We start from the raw sequence: 18,774 nt of genomic DNA on the forward strand, positions 1-18,774 counted from the left end.
AAATGCTCAGAGATTGCAAAATGAGGAATGCAAATTACTCCAACTCACCATTTAACAACTCTCCCTGACACTCTCAGCTACTCGATGGCACTGATCTTTCGAACACCAGGGCTCCTAAAACATGAATAAATAAAATACATGAATCTTTTTTCCATCATCATACTCTGTGAATACTATAAGGGGAACATAAGGGAACCTAAATATTAGGCCATTAGAACTACAAAAGTGATTTCCACTCCTTCTTGTCAACTGTTACGAATAGTCCACTTCCAACTTAATTGAATTGGCTTGTTAGCACTGACCCCCCACTTAGTAAGGCTGTGTATTTATACCTCCCTACTGTTTGTTCCACTCCGTGCATCTGATGAAGTGGGTTCTAGCCCACGAATGCTTATGCCCAAATAAATTTGTTAGTCTCTAAGGTGACACAAGGACTCCTCATTGTTTTTGCTAAATATTAGAACTGCTTAAAAAATGAAATTCCCATCCCATGGGAAATTCCAAGATTTCATTTCATGCTGCATCTGGATGAAAAGTAGAGATCTCGGCCTTCCGCTCCCCTCCCAGCCCCCCAAAAAAATCATATTCCAAAATGTTGTCCTTATTGAAGTGTTTTGGTTTAATTGGGTTGAGGTATTTTGTTTTGACTTATTCTATTATATATTTGTTAAGGGTTTTATGTTATACTACAAATTATAATACAGTATAAAATTTAAATGATAAAGTTGAAACAAAATAGTTTGACCCTATCCAAATGAAACATTTCAATAATTTCCCATTGAAAATTTCAACCAAATCGATAAATTTCCGCAAGATGTTTTGATTTAATGAAATCAGTATTTTTTGATGGAAAAATCTTCCATTGGAAAATTTTCAACCAGCTCTGTTAAATATTAAGAGGCAGTAAGAGTTCTCTTGTAGGCCCACAATAACTATTTGCTCTGAAGCAAACTGAAGGGGAAGGCACATGTAGCTGATGGGAAAGAAAAGCTGTATGTCCAACATGCTGTAGAATTTGTTCAAGAACAAGGACAGCTGAGTAGGTAATGGTCATGTTATTAAAGCTGCCTAAGGCCAGCTATAACGCATATGAAACACTGTGACTCCATGTGTGGTTTTGCACAAGTCACTTAGGCTCTGACCCAGTTGATCCCCCACTGACTTAATTGGGCGTTGGAACAGGTCCTTAGGCTGTTTTTCAAAGGTGCTGACCAGCAGTTGACTTAAAGAGGAATTTTGGGCACACGTCAATTCTGAAAATCAAGCCTTTAACTCTTTCTTTCAGTCAGAGCCAGTGCTAGGCATAAGCAGACTAGCAACTGCTTAGGGCCTCAAGCAGCTAAAGAGGGTCCCCTATTAATTATTAGTATGTGTTGTGGGGGGGACCCCTCAAAATATTCTTGCTTAGGGCCCCGAATGGGCTAGCATCGGCACTGAATGTCTCAGTTTTTTCATCTGGAGAATAATGATAATACTCACCTACCTCCTAATGTCATGGTGAAGATTAGTTAATCTTTGTACAATGCCTGGGAGATAGATATGAAGTGCTACCTACAGACACACTAAGTATTTTAATGATTTTTCTTTCTTGTTTATCATCTACCGCTCAGGTTCATGGTAAATTTCCTGAGATGCTCACATATTTGCAGGTGAGAGAATACAGCTGTGACAGATAGCCCCCTTGGCAAAGGGTCCCTTGTTCTTTGCAAACAACTCTCATTTTAGGCCTGACAAACTCATTACCTAGGGTGACCAGATGTCCCGATTTTATAGGGACAGTCCCGATTTTTGGGTCTTTTTCTTATATAGGCTCCTATTACCCCCCACCCCCGTCCCGATTTTTCACGTTTGCTGTCTGGTCACCCTATCATTACCTCAAACCCATCTTACAGGATACTTGTCCATAAAAGGTAACATGATGGTCTCTATTGAAAGATGGAAATTTATTGATGGTCATATTCATGGTGTGATGTATATAGGGGTAATATTAAGAAATAATGGAATTATATTGAAGCTTATGCCCATACAGTCTTAAGGTTAAGAGGAGTCACCAGGAAGTGATAATACTCGGTGGTGGCCTACTCATTCAGGAGGGAGTTGCCACCCCTACCTGGTTAGCTGATGATGTAATGCAAGGCTCAATTGTCTACTGTTGTCCTGTTGCAGACCAGTCAAGAGAAAACCATCAAAGACAACAGCAAACAATGAACCACTTGGAGGTAAACAAGGACCATTTCAATAGACAGAAGATTGCCCTATCTAGGAATAGAGACAAAAGTTGTTTAAGGTAAACTGTGGAATACTGCATCTTTGGGGCCAGAGGATCAGGGATTTCTGTAAATAGCCAGGGTCAGGAGCTGGATACCAGAGGGGAACACTTCAAAGAAACTCAGGGACTGGGGTGCACCTTTGTTAACCTGCAAGGCAAAGACAGGGCTGGGGGGCAGGGCCAGCCTTAGGGGTGGGTGGGCTGGGTGACCACCCAGGGTGCCTTGCTGAGGGGGGCACCTCTGGAGCATGGGTGTCCTGTCCCTCTTTCCGCCGCTGCTCTGCGGCCATCTGCAGCTGCCGCTGCTCCTGCCCCTCCCCCCCCGGCTTGGAGTCGCCCCTGGCCAAGCTGCTCCCGGGAGCTTGCTGTCTGCTCTGCAGAGCGAGGTGTGGGGCTGATGTTGATCTATCCCCATCCCCCCATCTGTGTACTCCACTGAACTGAGTCTGTGCTGCTGCCTCTGGGTCATGAGTGGGAGCTACTGGCCGCTGCTGCTGGACTGAACAAGCCTTCAGACTAGTGTGTGCCGTGCTTAAAGAGAGCGCACTATCTCTCACACTCCCCCAACACTCGCCCCTCTCACACACACACATACACACACATGCACTCTGTCTCTCTCACATCCTCCCAACACACACCCTCTGTCCCTCACACTCCTCCAACACATACTTTGTCTCTCTCTCTTTCACACACACATACACACACTCTCTCACACTCCCCCAACACACACATTGTATCTCTCACACTCCCTCATTTCATAATTTTATTTCTCTCTTATGTTTAAATTTAATTCTTGAGTAGTGAGTTCTAAAATGCCTAACCTGTCCTGGCTGGAGTAATTATCATTACTACTTTTATTACCATACTGTGCTTTGTCATTCATGATTTAAAATGGTGCAATCAAATAACAGTATACTTCTTAGCAGTGCCAGTTTAAAAAAAAAAATTAGCTAAACACATAACTTTAGACACTGTGCAGATGAAGGTTGCTTATTTTCAAATTGTATTTTAAGTTATATCTGTAAAATAACTTGAAATTTGTATGAAAATAAATGCGGTTCCAAGTATGATCCTAATAGCAATGACGGAGTCAAATGTTAGTGAGTCACGTACATGATTGTGATTGGTAAACATTAATGCCAAAATAATTAGAAAAATAAATTCCCATTCTTAATAAAAGAGAAAAAATTAAGTAAATACATTTTTAGTGGAGTGAAAAACAATTGACTAAAAGAGAGTAGATAATGGCACTAACACAGAGTGTGTCTGTTAGAAAAAGTAAGCAGATTTTATTTATTTTTATTTATCACTTGTTACCTATCAGCTTTGTGTTCTTGGGGAACCAGGGCGCAGTACCCAGCCTGTCTGACCTTCCCCCGCTCGTCCCAGCCTCTGCTTGAACCAAAGCCGATCAGAAGAAAGACTTGCAAAAAGCAATGAAAAGGCAGTGGGAGACACACCTAGACCCCTCCGGACAAGGGTAACAGGAGTAAGGAACCTTCCCTAGCCTCATTTGCATCAAAGATGGGACAGGGAGGCATCTCCATTAGCATACAGAATGGAGAACAGAGATTCCAAGGCAAGAACCGCACTGAACTCTGGGACCAGAAAAGCAGAGAAGCACTGCATCCTGGGGGATCTCTGCTCCAGATGTTAATGAACCCACACCTGCACACCCCCAGCTCAGTAGTTATCAGACCAATTCTAGTAATAAATCCTTTATTGGTATCCAAAATACTGAAGCTGCCTAATTACATTGTGAGCTCCCTCGAAGGAACACCGCCCATAGCCAGGAATGATCAGATCCCATTGTCTAGCCTGAACAAAACAACTCTGGTATACTCCCTTGAGCCATCAGTTTACCCATAAACAAATCTAGTGTTAGGGACATATAAGGGTGGCAGCTTGAAAGTGCTGCTCAACCCAGCCTGCTCTATTCCGGTGTGGTGCCCATGGCATATGAGGGTGACTGCATGGATGTGCTGCTCGACCCAGCCTGCTGAGTCCAAGGACGTATAATGGGTCAGCTTGGAAGTGCTGATTGACCCGGTCCTCTCAGACGTGCTCTGTCAATGTGTGTGTGTGAGAGTCTGATTCTGGGGCTGGAGGAACCCAGCCCTGGGGAACCTAGGTCCTGCAGGATAGCTCCATTGGGAAGGAACTTGCAGAAGGGAGAAGTAGAGCTCCGTATGAGAGCACAAGTGACACAAGCAGTACATTGACAGAATTACAGACATCCCCCCTCCCCCAGAAGAGTACCCTAATAAATGAGCGTACCCCAAAGTAACGGGAAAATCTAGTAACACTCTACTAAACATAGTGTACAAAGTATCAAATTTTTATTTCTGATATTTGTGTTAAAGCTCCAGAATTGATACCGCAAGGCTTAGGATTGGGAATATCTTGTTGCATTATCTCCTGATTGTTTTAAATTTACATATAAACTTTAATTGGAGTTTGTATATACTTTTTCTTTCTTTATATAGGAATTAGGTACAGAGCTACTGTCAGCTAATTCCTAAGTTATTATCAGCAAAAAACCCTAGAGTTTTCAGGTGCCTAAGTAGCCCCTGGAATCACAGTTAAAGTTGCCCCTCCCCCGCCCCCAATCTGAAATGGTGCTCCTGGTGATCCAGGAGTGGCTGGATGGCCATGAGCTTTGGCAAGATGCAGCCCCCCCAAGTGACAGTGCGAAGCCTGCCTTGAGCAACAGGCTGAGTGCCGGGCACCATGAGCCACATCAGCAGCGCAGAAGTAAGGGCGGCAATACCTTCAGAGCTGGGCGCCTGGCCAGCAGCCGCTGCTATCAGGCTGCCCAGCTAGTGCTTAATTTGTGCTGGGGCTGAGCTCTGGCACCTCTTTCAGTACAAATTAAGCACTGGGGGCAGGCAGCAGGGCCCGGAGGTGATGGGGAGGGAGCCCAGGGAGCCCATGGGGGCCAGGGATGGGGGGGGGGCAAAATACAAGTTCACCCAGAGTGCCATTTGTCAAGTGTTTTTGTAGGCATCCTGGCAAGGGAGGGTTTTTAGGAGGGATTTGAAGACGGATAACAAGGTAGCTTTGCAGATATTTATGGGGATCTTTTCCCAAGAGTGAGGGTGCAACACAGGGACCCCTTGGCAAAGGGTCTCCTGTTGTTTCCAAACAACACTTACCTCAGACCTGGCAACCTCCTCACACCAAATACATATCTTGCAGGGCATTTATCTATAAAGAGTAACATGCTATGTAGCGACAGAAAGCTTGTAATTTGTCAAGAGTCATAATCATTGTGAGATGTGTGATGGGTAATATTTAAGGAATAATGTATTTATATTGAAAATATGCTTTATGCACTTGGAGGAAAAATTACTTACCAGGGCATAACGTGTTGGGTCTGGTCTACACTACAGACCCACGTCAGTATAACTATGCCGCTCAGGGGTGTGAAAAATCCACACCTTTAAGCGATGTCGTTATACTGACCTTAACCCCCTATGTAGACAGCACTATGTTGATGGGAGAGCTTCTCCTGGCAACATAGCTACCACCTCATATGGAGCTGGAAACTATGCCAACAGGAGAGCTGCATCAATGCAGCATTGTAAGTGTAGACTTGCCCTCAGTGATGGCTCATTTGGGCAGTGGGGGAGTTGTCATCTCCACCATATTTAGCTGGTGATGCAATGTCAGACTCAATTGTTTAGCTTTGCGTAATACTAAGACTTTGAATGGGAAACCATCAGAGGCAACTGCAAACAATCAAAACCACTTGACGGTAAAAGGGAACTTAACAAGACATGGGTTCACCCAGGGTGACATTTCTTGAATAGAAACAATATGCTGTTTTCAGTATAACACAGAGGAGGGAGAAGCACTCGGTATCCATTCACTGAGAAAAACCTTTGTGGAACGGGAGTGTTTTCAGGAACGTTTGGATCCTGGTTCTTGTGAAATAGCCAGCTCTGTAAGAGACTGAACTTTGGGGTGGGGTGGGGGGTGGAAAATCTACTTTATTGGGTAGGAAAGATAATTATTCATAAGTGTAGACTCAGAGTTGGGTTTTGTTTTCTATTGCAACCATTTGTTTCCATCACTTTCTTTGGGCTTGTCTACATTGTGATGTTGTCGCCAAAATTTTTGTCTTTCGCGGATACTTAAAAAAGCCCCCCCGCAAAAGACAAAAGTTTTGGCGACAACGTCGCAGTGTGCATGTGGCTTTGTCGGCAGGAGTGCTATCCTGCCGACAAAGCTTATGCCACTTGCGGGGCTGGAAGTATTTTGTTGGCAAAAGTGCCGATAAAATACCGATAGAGAGCGTTCACACATGCTGACTTTTAGTGACAAGGCTGTGTCAACACAGCCTTGTCACTAAAAACTGCGTAGAGTAGACAAGCCCTTTCATTTCTAGGTAAATCTTTACTCTTTCTTAAATAAACTTACTTTTGTTTTATTATAAGCACTCACAAGTGCCGTGTGCTATACAGGAGTGGTGGTTTAAGGTAAAACTGGGATACACTGTACCTTTGGGTGCAGAGGATCTGGAATTTCTGTGAGTAGCCAGTGTCAGGTTGGCTATCACAGGGGAATGCATGAAAGGGACTTGGGAATGGGGTGCACCTATTGTTAACCTTCAAGGCAAAGACAGGGCTGGCACAGCTTGAGTGGTGGAAAGGCTGATGGTGTTACGGACTGGACATCCAGCCAGACACAGGCAAGACTCCCCCATGCTGGAGGCAGGAGGTAACAAGGGGACTCACACTCTTGGGTATACAGAGAGGCTGCATGGGAGAAAAGTGTTTGAAAATGACACAAGTGGGTGATGGAGGCTGTTATCATGTGTTGATTGGAAGTGGGAGTTGACATCTCAATAGTGAATGAGAGATGATAGTTCGGTGAGGATAGGCCATGAAAGGCCTTGAAAGTGAAGACAATTAGCTAATGATTGATGAGATAAAGAAAGGAGAACCAGTAGAAGAATGCAGAGAGAGAGGGATGACATGATCAAAGCGACAGACTAGGAAGGCTTACCTTCCTCAGACACCCAGCAGCTGCCTGTGGTAGTACGGTTTCCCCAACCCAGCTCCGCAGCAAGAACCTTCCCTCTTGACAGAACAAGAGTGTCCCTTTTATTCCAGCCAGAGTCCCTTTGGTCTCGTCCGTTCCTAGGCTTTGGCCTTGCTTATCAAAACATATTCAGCAGGATCAGAAAGTCAAGTCGGACTCTTAAGAGCCAATGGCTCTTCCATTGTTCCAAAACAACCCTCAAGAATTTGCTAGCGGGTGGCTTCTCTTATCTTCCTGATGGTTTTTCCATGCTGCCCACTATTAAATTAAGGCAACATATTCATACAGTAAACATCCTAATAATTAGGTCAACATACAGTGTTCATAAATGATTACCAAGCAGCTCCACATCTGCAACAGTCCCATCTATTGTGTAGATAAATCCTCTACACGTCCCCATAGTGGTAACATAACAACAAATGGGTTGTACTATTAAAAAAACAAACAAACAGTGGCTGTACAGATTATAAAGTACTTTCAGTTGTCTGCATTAACCTGTTTCAGTCGCCCAGAGACTGCAATAAGCTATCTTGTATGTGAATACAAGTTAAGGGATGGTGTTCCCAGCTTCACTAGCAGGTTGCTGTGAAAACCAATAAGCAGTAGCCTCCAGCAAATGTCTCTGCCTCTGAGTGTTTTCTGTTACTTTTGAAAACTTTTAATATTCTCAGTGGTGCTTCGATGCCTGCATGATGCCTCTAGCAGATTTCTGCTGCCTGTTTATTACTTCTATTTCACAGCCCAATATTTCCCTAAGCTTGATAGGTACGACACATAGGTGTAAAAATATCCACTCTTAGTTCTGCAGTTACCAGTAGAATGGTACCTTGGAGGAGGAAAGAAGGAAATTCCTTCAGTCTAATATAATACAATTCATTGTTTAGCAAAGAAATCAAGAGGGACCTGGGAAAATTACATATATGTGCAGTCCTATTTTTAGTGACTCAAGTGCCTGTTGTTTTATGCTCTTGTTGGCAGAGAAATTCAGGGTTGATGGAATGATGAACCTGTATCTGACCTTCCTGAATTGGCACTGATGGCTAAATAGAGACCTTCATAAAGGGCCATCTCACTGTTAGCAGCAGAGATGGGTAAGTATAAAACATATTGTTTCAGCAGGATGAGTGGGCTGAAGGAAGTTTCCAGGAGGTTGTAACCCCATAAAGATCCAATGCACTATACATAATGTAGATCTGCTCCTAAAGTTGCCACTATTCCACTTTTCCTTTTCTTACTCCTCTTTAGGTGGAGCTTGGGAGCCAGTCAGAAAACATCACAAATATTACAACCACCAACAAAAAATTCACACCTTTATTATCTCACCTATGAAACTAATTCCCCCACAAACATTTAAAAAACAATCAAACAAATACAGCATGATTAGATTTTTATAAGCTTAGCACAATCTCCTTTCTTATTAAAGAGTCGGAGCAGCATTCCAGTGCTGTTCCAATCCAGTGTAATCCCGAGTGACTGAAGCCTACTGAAATTGTATCAGTCTTTCTAAAAATCATTAAAGTAAGATTAACATCTCTCTCCCCTAGCCCAACCCCTTAGCTCTGGCTAGTTGTTATGCTTCCTTCAACAATAACTACTTTGTAGGGAATCACATGCATATTAAATGTTTCCTCTGGTTCTGATAAACTTTGAGGCTAGAGGCCAGTGTGTTTATTTTCTTGCTATGAGGGATTCCTTTTGCCAAATGCTCTACACTCCAGTTAATTTATGTGCTGCAGCATTATTTGGAAAGCAGTCAAGTCCTTTACTTGTCTCCCAGAAATGAAAAACAGCATACTGTCCAACACACTACAAAGCAGTTAACCTCACGGCATGGTATTTTGTAGGGAGTGGAGGTTTATGATTCAATCTGTAGCCTTCTCAATGCTCTATGAACCTAAGATGTACAGCCAACAAAGTGACATATAGAAGGGTCAGTGGCTGTAATGTATGCTGGATGTGTGTACACCAAACCCGTGATGATCTTTTTGGTGCAGTGCGCAGGTTAATTAGGGAAGTGATGTAAACAGCTGATGTTAAGCACATGAGGTGTTCCTGGAACAAACACACTTTGTAGCACATTTTTCCAAGACTAGGAGGAGATTATGTCATCACTGTCATTAGGGAGACACACAAGTCTACAGAGCCAGCCTTAAAGATTTGCAGCACAGCCTGATGTCTCCTGGTTTACACAGAAGAAGAAGAGCTCCCTCCTCTGAGTTCGTATAAGGTCCAACAAGATGGGGATTCCCTCCTGCAGACTTTAGCAAGTCCACAGGCGGTCGTGTGGTGTGGGTGGAGTTATACCTGGGTGGAATATGGGGACAACACACACTGGGCAGGAATGAAAGGGGGGAAAGGAAGTCGGTGCAGGCTGCAGTATACTAAGGTTATTCCAGAACTTGCTTGTTTTTTGGCAAGAAGTGCTCGGATCTTGCTTCTCTTGAAATCAATAGGAAACCCCCCATTGACTTCACTGGCAACAGGATCTGACCCATAATGTGCCACTTATTTTAGATTTGGAAGTTTAGTTTCTTTAAATATGGGAAAACAAGGGCCCTTAATTTCTCTAGAGCAGGGATTCCCAAGCTGTTTGCCAGCCTGACCCCATTTTAATGAATTATTAACTCACGGGACCTGGGACAACATGGAGGATACCATTTTAAAGAGCAAAATTGTGTCCTCTGTCTGTGCAGTGTGACCTCACACACAACATATGTGCGAGGTCACACTTCATGGAGGATGCCATTTTGTAGAGTATGTGGAGGATGGGGTGGTACAGGAGCCCTGGAGTAGCAGGGCAGAATCCCTAAGTTTTTAACATAGAATTGTAATGGCCTAATTTGTCCACAAAATTAGCCTTGATTGGTTAGCTATAAAATAAGCTACACATACTGAAGCAAAGCTGCTCTCTCTGTGTGTTCTTTGTTTAATTACTAATCACTACTGTGCTGAGAATGTTTATTGCTGTCTAAAGAAGATGCTGTTCACATGGAGTCTCTGTGTAGGTGGCTGGTAAGTCTGTTGGTTTAAATTATTAAAATTATTCCCAGAACCTTAGAGACAATAAACAGATAACACACACATTGTGTCAAGTATCAGAGGGGTAGCCGTGTTAGTCTGAATCTGTAAAAAGCAACAGAGGGTCCTGTGGCACCTTTAAGACTAACAGAAGTATTGGAGCATAAGCTTTCGTGGGTGAATGCCCACTTCATCAGACGCAAGTAATGGAAATTTCCAGAGGCAGGTATAAATCAGTCTGGAGATAACGAGGTTAGTTCAATCAGGGAGGGTGAGGTGCTCTGCTAGCAGTTGAGGTGTGAACACCAAGGGAGGAGAAACACATTGTGCATTTTCTCATAAAACTGCTGCACAAAATACTCAAACCAACTTTACTTTTCAGTCAAAGTGGAGAGCGTTTTTATTACATTATTTGTGTATTTATTTATTATAGGGAAAGAAAATGACTTGGCTATTCTTATAACAAGCTGCTTCAAGAGTCAGATCCAGATACTGGGGGTGTTTGGATCTGACATTTTGGGGCAGCTCATTGTAGGCAGAGGAGTCAGGGCAAAGCTCAGCTCCAAAGCTGAACTTCCGCAAAGTTGTGATGCGTTGGGATTCCGTGATTGGGATCAGCCCATTGTACAGACACAAGCCACACATTTTGAATCCAGAGCTGAATCTCCCCAAAGATCCAGACTGTTCAGACCTAAAGCATGGGCCCCAGAGCTTGTCTAACCCATATTTGCTTCCTAAAGAGAGAGAAAGACCTACAACTCCAGGTGGAAAATGGAAAGGGTGGATTAAGCTTTATGCTGGGGATCCAGGCCCCTGGACAGAGTAGTGAGATGGAATAGCAAGGGGTAATGCAGGGCTCAGTGATTGCTGGCCTTCAGCTGCCTGGTAGGCTGGGCTGGGTTTGCCTCACTCAGGAGAGCAAGGCCTCAGGAGTGGGAGAGAGACAGTTAATTTAGAGAGGAGCTGGAGGAGACAAGGGAAATGAGGTGTTCATATATCACGTTGCCTGTTGATGTATATAGATGATATAGGCCGGGATGGGCCGGGATGGCATATATTGAGAGCAACCAGTCTTCGGGGCGGGTATAGGAGTAAAATTTTGGTGCATTTGGACCGCATTTATCCTTAATCCCTGGAAAACAGGCAAAGTTATATAAAAAATAGATCCAAGTGTACAACATTTATATCAGTCAGAGAGCCAAGCAAAAAGGTCTCAGTGTGTCGAGTTACAGGATCGCTGTTGAATCTAATTTTCTTTTAACTGATTTCATTTAAAAATGTCAGTCATTAATGTGTGCTGTGTGTTAGGATTGAGGGATTGTCAGATCTAATTCTAACCTTAGTTCGGGGGATATCCTGGAATTGTTGTTCCAAAAACTGGATTAAAACCGTTCCAGGCCCTGAAATCTATTCAAGACTCCACAAGAAGGTGTTCTTCAATTAAATTAACTTCTGAGGTAAAAATGTTTCTACTAAGGGAAAAATGAAAACCTGGCATATGAGCTACTTATTAAGTAAGTGATAATTTGTGTGCAAAGATCTTCTGGACCAGTGGTTCTCAAACTAGGGCTGCCACTTGTTCAGGGAAAGCCCCTGGCGGGCTGGGCCGGTTTGTTTACCTGCCGTATCCGCAGGTTCGGCCAATCGCAGCTCCCACTGGCTGCGGTTCGCCGCTCCAGGCCAGCACATTCCTCGGCCCGCGCCACTTCCTGTAGCCCCTATTGGCCTGGAGCGGCGAACCGCGGCCAGTGGGAGCCGTGATCAGCCAAACCTGCGGCAGGTAAACAAACCGGCTCAGCCCGCCAGGGGCTTTCCTTGAACAAGCGGTGGCCCTAGTTTGAGAACCACTGTTCTGGACCATTAAACAAAGCAAGGATGTTAACTTAAAAACAATAAGGATTGTTAGGAGCAGTTGAAAAATCTCAGAAGCCGTGCAGCCCTCCTGTTTTATTGTTTCCACGCACAGTTTCATAATTTCACAGTGCCTATTGCTTATGTTTGATTTACTTCACTGGTTTGAGACGACACACATATGGCATCAATCAGTACATTACCTTAATATAATGCTATGCTAGAGTAGTTGTTCCTTTTAGTGCTATCCCCTGTGCTTAAAGAAAGCCTAGTTGAGCTTAAAATACCCGCACCGTTTGTGTGTGCATATGTTGGCCTGTTTTGTTTGTATATCTAAACAATACACAGTATGAAAAAATGGCATGAATGTAATGTCAATCCTCAGATCTTCCTGAAAGTGCACAGGAGTATTCTTATGCAGTGGTAGAATATGTTTCGCTATTATTATAAGTGTTGTATTTTTGCTAATTAATATGTGACATTGCACAGTGTTGTATAATCATGTAATGAAAAGCCTCACTGTAATGAATAAAAGCAAATGGGCAGAGTTAAGGTTACTATATAATATAAGATTTCTAGAACTACATTCCATCAATGCTGTTGTGTATGTAATTAAGGCCATGTCTACACTACGAACTTTGGTTGATGCAAATGATGTTGGTGTTCAGCCACTTAACTTTTGTATATTGCTTATGCATGTGCATACTTGGCTGCTTGCATCAGCACTGCACATATTCACCAGGAGTGTTTGTGTAGATGTAAAATTCAGTGCACCATGGGTAGGTATCCCAGTATGCCAGGTACTGCCATCCGGCATGATGCCTTTGGGGATATTTTCACAGTGTTTGTGGGATAGTAATGATTCCTGAAGGAATTTCTAAGGGCATAGGTGGAGCAGCTGGCTGCTGACTTTGAGCAGTCAGACACAAGGGCTATTACAAGACCCCAGCATGGAGCTGTGCAGTTGAGGAAGGCTTTGAAAGAGCACTGTGATGAAGCAGAGAAACTGCCTGCCAGCACACCAGGGGTTAAAGAGAGCCTTTGGGCCCAACTAGCCCCACCCCATTATACCTGCAGCCAATGCCAGGCCTGGAGGGGGGAGAAAAGGAGGGAACCTGGCACAGGTTGGGGCTGAGTGGTGAAGAGGCAGGAGCTAGCTGCCTCCTTCCTGAGGGGAAGCAACACTACCCTGCCAGCCAAGGCAGCCACCTGGGAGGAAGCACTGTCTCCCCAGCCAAGGGAGACTGTGGAGGATACCCAGGAGCCTCTAGCACCTGAGGTAATTGAGTGAGCAAAGCCCAGGGACATTATGGGACTTGGCCTCACCCACTTGTGGCTGCCCTGCCAGAAGGAGCCTGGGACTGTGGCAGGACTCCACCCAGGATCCGTGAGAGGATGCTACGGGAGATAAGCCACACAGTGAACTGAACTATAGGTCAACCATGGCACCATGCCATTTTGGGAAGTGGTTTTACTGCATTTCTGTAATGGGTGCTTACATCAGTCAGAACAAATTTTGCTTGTAGACGTGCACAAAGAGGTTGACGTAGCATAGACCAGGCTAAGAAACTGGGCTGCTTTTCTTTTCTGGCTACTGCACCATCAGCATTTCCCAGGACTCTGCTTGTGCACAGAGATTGCAGCAATTTTGCTGTCAGAGCTGCTGCAGCTTGTGGTAAAATGAAGCACCACACACTGTGCACTTTCACAGAGATTTTAGATTTATTTTTGTTTTTTGTTTGTGGGGTTTGTTATTTTTTTTGGTTATGGCTTGTGTATATTAGAGAAGTTGTACTAATGTAGGCCTAAGGCTAGTCTACACAGTAAAGTTGCTCTGCTTTAACTATATTGGATTAATGTACAACCCTCCTAGTGTGGATGCAGTTATACTGATATAAAGGTGCCTTATACCAGTGAAGTGTATCCACCCTAAGAGTCCATCCCAGTATAATTATAGCAGTTAATCAAATCACGCCCCTAACAAAACTAGCTTTATTAATATTTAAAACTGATCAAGTTACACTAGTGCAAACCAATAAGGTAGATGTCCTTAAACTGGTTTAAATCTTGCTTAAAGCGGTTTAAATGAATGTGGTAATTTACTGAATTTAAGAGAGTCTTAAATCGGTTTAAATTCATCTAGTTTGTAAATTCAGTTAAGAGTTAGGCTGTGCTGTATTAATACACATCTGCGGCCAACTTTTAAAAGTTATTCATCCATTTCAGTCTTTTGCCTTTCTTTTTACAATCCTCTTGGTGGCTTCTTTACCTCATTAGGCCATAGAATTCTGAAATAAAAACTTGGTGCCTGACTTCTCTGTTCTAGGTCTGTTTTTAAAGCCCCTTTTGAGGATATTAAATCAAGATTAGAGTCATTAATGTTCTGGTTTAATAGCACAAAGTGACTATTTAAGGTGTTTGGAACTTCTATAAAATGATTTATCATAACATTATTCCACTCCAAATGCATAATTATAGTGTACTTTCAAACTCTTTTCCAGAACCTCTATAAATACCTGGTTGACATCTGAAGATTGATGTTGCCAATATTTAAAACTGTCTTCTAACACAAATTGGCCTTTGATTCTCCTCCACAGGTTGTGTTTATGTATCAGTGTTGTACAGAGTAACCAGGCAAATATGTGCCCTCCCTTTTCCTCAGTCTGTTTAGGCTGGTTGCATAGATGCATAAACCTTACTTCGAAAACTCAGTTCTGATCCAGTCAGAATGCTGACTAACTCTCCAAACCAACGAAGAGACTTGTTGTCCAGAGCAGAGACTGAAGAGAACATTGAACTGACCTCAACTCCTATATGAGAGCCCAGGAGCGGTGCCAGGGTTTTTGCTGCCCTAGGATTTGGGGGGTGGCATTTTGCTGCCCTCGGCAGAAATTTGGCGATGGGGGTCCTTCCGTTCCGCGTCTTTGGGGCACTTCGGCGGCGGGTCCCGGAGCGAGTGAAGGACCTGCCGCCGAATTTCCGCCAAGGGCGGCAAAATGCCACCCCCCCAAATCCTGCTGCCCTAGGTGACCACCTAGGGTCGCCTAGTGGAAGCGCCGGCCCTGTGAGAGCCCCATTCTTATCTCCTTCACAACAGATTTACAATGGAAGAATGGTGGTCTTCAAAGGAGTTTCTTCTGATTTGCAGTGATGTGAGATCAGTGAATGATATACAGAAAAGAACCTACTTTCTCTCATACAAGAACAAGAGGACAATTTGATGAAATTGAGGGGCAACAGATTTAATGCCGATAAATGGAAATACTTTTCTATACAACAAATAATTAGCCCAAAGAGCTCACTAACACAGGTATTACTGAGGCCAAGACTTTGAAAAGGATCAGACATTTATATGGATATGGAGAAAATCCGGTGACAGAAAAAGATAAGAACTCTAACCACTCATGATTCAGGGCATTGGTTAACCACTTATTAGAGCCAGGAGGAAGCTGCCCCTATGAGTATGTTATCCCACCATTGTTCATTGCAGGGTTATTTTTTTAACTGTCTTTGAAGCATGTGATACTGGCCACTGTGATTACATTAATAACAGGATTGTGGGCTAGATGAACTACTGGTCAGATCCAGTATGGCTATTCTTATGTTCCTATCAGAATCAGCCCACCACAGGTCAGCAGTGGTTTCTTGAAAACGTTGTCCATATTTATCTGGAAATGTTCAGTGGGGGGGGGGGGAGGAATTAATTTGACTGACATTTTTATTTTTGACTGTAAATACCTAGTCCAGTGTTATACATGCCAGCTGAACTGGGTTTTCTTCCTTACACAGCACCTGCTGTGACTCAAAAATAAATGCTTAACACATGGATGTGCAGTCTAGTTTGGAATTAGTGTACAAATAGGAACTTCCCACGTGCTATTCATTTAAAAAGCAAAACTTTTCAGCTCAATTGTACACCTATTTTAATTGCAAATCTTCGGTCCCCTATGGTCTTGCACATCTCAGTTTGACACACAGCTCCACAAATATAAAAAATTAGTATTGAACTGAAAATGGCTTATTTTTTCCATATAGGGTTAGTACGGCATCTAAAACACCCACTCCCACTGATGACATGCACTAAAATTAGCCGTTAATATAAGCCTCAGTCCAGAAGTCATCACACAAATAATCTGTAATAACACACAATCCACAATGCAATCAGCTAAATCAATATTTCTATAAGCAAGGAAATGCCTATACTTGTTAAATAAAATTTAGGCTGATTTCTGTATATCAGGGATTACCCCAGTGTTAAACTGATAAAAAGGTCAGAATCCGCCTATTTGCATATGTTTAAATGCTTACACAAATTTTAATCCATTGAATCAGAAATGTAGGGCTGGAAGGGACCTCAATAGGTCATCTAGTCCAGTCCCCTGCACTGAGGCAGGATTAAGTGTTATCTAGACCATCCCTGACAGGTGTTTGTCTAAACTGTTCCTAAGACTCGCCAATGACTGAGATTCCACAGCTTCCCTAGGTAATTTGGTTCAGTGCTTAACTGTCCTCACAGTTAGGAAGTATTTCCTAATGTTTAACCTAAATTTCCCTTGCTGAAATTTAAGCCCAATACTTCTTATCCTGTCTGCAGTGGTTAAGGAGAACAATTTATCATCCTCCTCTTTATAATAACCTTGTATGTACTTGAGGACTGTTATCATGTCCACACCCCCTGCCCCACAGTCTTCTCTAGTCCAGACTAAAGCAAACCCAGTTTTTTTCAATCTTTCCTCATAGTTCATGTTTTCTAGACCTTTAATCATTTTTGTTGCTCTCCTCTGGACTTTCTCCAATTTTGTTCACATCTTTCCTGAAATGTGGTGCCCAGAACTGAAACAGTCCAGTTGAGGCCTTATCAGTGCTGAGTAGAATGAAATAATTACTTCTTGAGTCTCGCTTACATCATTCCTAATACATTGCAGAATGATGTTTGCCTTTTTTGCAACAGCGGTACATTGTTGACCCATATTTAATTTGTGACCCACTATAACCCCCAGATCCTTTTCTTCAGCACTCCTTCCAAGGCAGTCATTTCTGATTTTGTATTTGTGCAATTGATTATCCATCTCATTTATGAAGCTATTAAAGTTGAGATATAGGACTGCTTCTGCTTCCACCCCTACCCTGTTAAAGGAAGATATTAGGTTGGTTTGACATGATTTGGTCTTGACAAATTCTATGTGAAGTGTTACTTATGTTATTTTTGTCTAAGTGCTTACAAATTGATTATTTGATTATTTTCTCCATTATCTTTCTAGGTTCCGAAGTTAAGATGACTGGCCTATAATTTCCTGGGATTTCCTTATTCCCCCTTCTATAGACAGGCACTATATTTCCCCTTTCCCATTCCTCTGGTATGTCTCCTATCCTCCACGAGTTCTTAAAGATAATTGCTAGTGGCCCAGAGATCTCTTCTGCCAGTTCCTTAAGTATCCTAGGATTTATTTCATCTGGCACTGCCGACTTGAGGACATCTAAGTCATTTTTAATTTGTTCTTTTCCTATTTTAGCCTCAGATCCTACCCCATTTACACTGATATTCTCTATGTTGGTTGTCCGATCACTGCTAACTTTTTGGGTGAACACAAACAAAAAAGGCATTTAATACTTCAGCCATTGTTGCATTTTCTGTTATTGTCTTTCCCTCCTCCAGGGCAAAGAACTTACCCTCTCCCTGGTCTTCATCTTGCTTCCCATGTATTTGTAAAATGCTTTCTTGTTACCCTTTATATCCCTAGCTAGTTTAATTTTGTTTTGTGCCTTAGCCTTTCTAAGTTTGTCCCTACATGCATGTGTAGTTTCTGTATTCATCCTTTGCAATTTTACCTACTTTCCCCCTCTTGTATTCTTTTTTTGAGTTTCAAATAAGATCTCTTGCTTAAGTCTCTTACCATACTTCCTGTCTTTCCTAGGCATTGGTATAGTTTGCTCCTGTGCCATTAATAATGTCTCTTAAAAAAACTGCCAACTCTCCTGAACTCTTTTTTCCCCTTAGACTTGCTTCCCACGGGATCTTACCTACCAATTCTCTGAGTTTGCTAAAGTCTTCCTTCTTGAAGTCTATTGTCTTTATTCCGCTTTTTTCCCCTCCTACCATTCCTTAGAATCATGAACTCTGTTATTTCATGATTGTTTTCACCCAAGCTGCCTTCCACCTTCAGATTCTCAGTTAGTTCCTCCCTGTTTGTCAGAATCAAATCCACAATAGTCTCCCTTCTTGTTTCTTTCTCTACCTTCTATAATCAAAAGTTGTCTTCAATGCATTCCAAGAACCTGTTGGATAATCTGTGCTCTGCTGTATTTTCCCAACAGATATCTGGGTGACTTCATTAGTAGTTTTTAAAAAGTCTCATCTACCTCTTCTTCCTGGTTAGAGGGGTCTATGGTAGACCACTACTGTGACATCGCCCTTATTTTTTACCCCTTTTATCCTTACCCCGAAACTTTCAACAGGTCTGCCTCCCACTTTTATCTTAACATCAGTGTAAGTGTATACATCTTTGATATACAAGGCAACACCTCCGCCCTTTTTCCCACCTGCCCTTCCTGAACAAGCTGTACCCTTCTAGGCCAATATTTCAGTCATG

This window comes from Chrysemys picta, chromosome 1, assembly GCF_011386835.1.
Source record: "Chrysemys picta bellii isolate R12L10 chromosome 1, ASM1138683v2, whole genome shotgun sequence".
NCBI classification, from domain to species: Eukaryota; Metazoa; Chordata; order Testudines; family Emydidae; genus Chrysemys; species Chrysemys picta.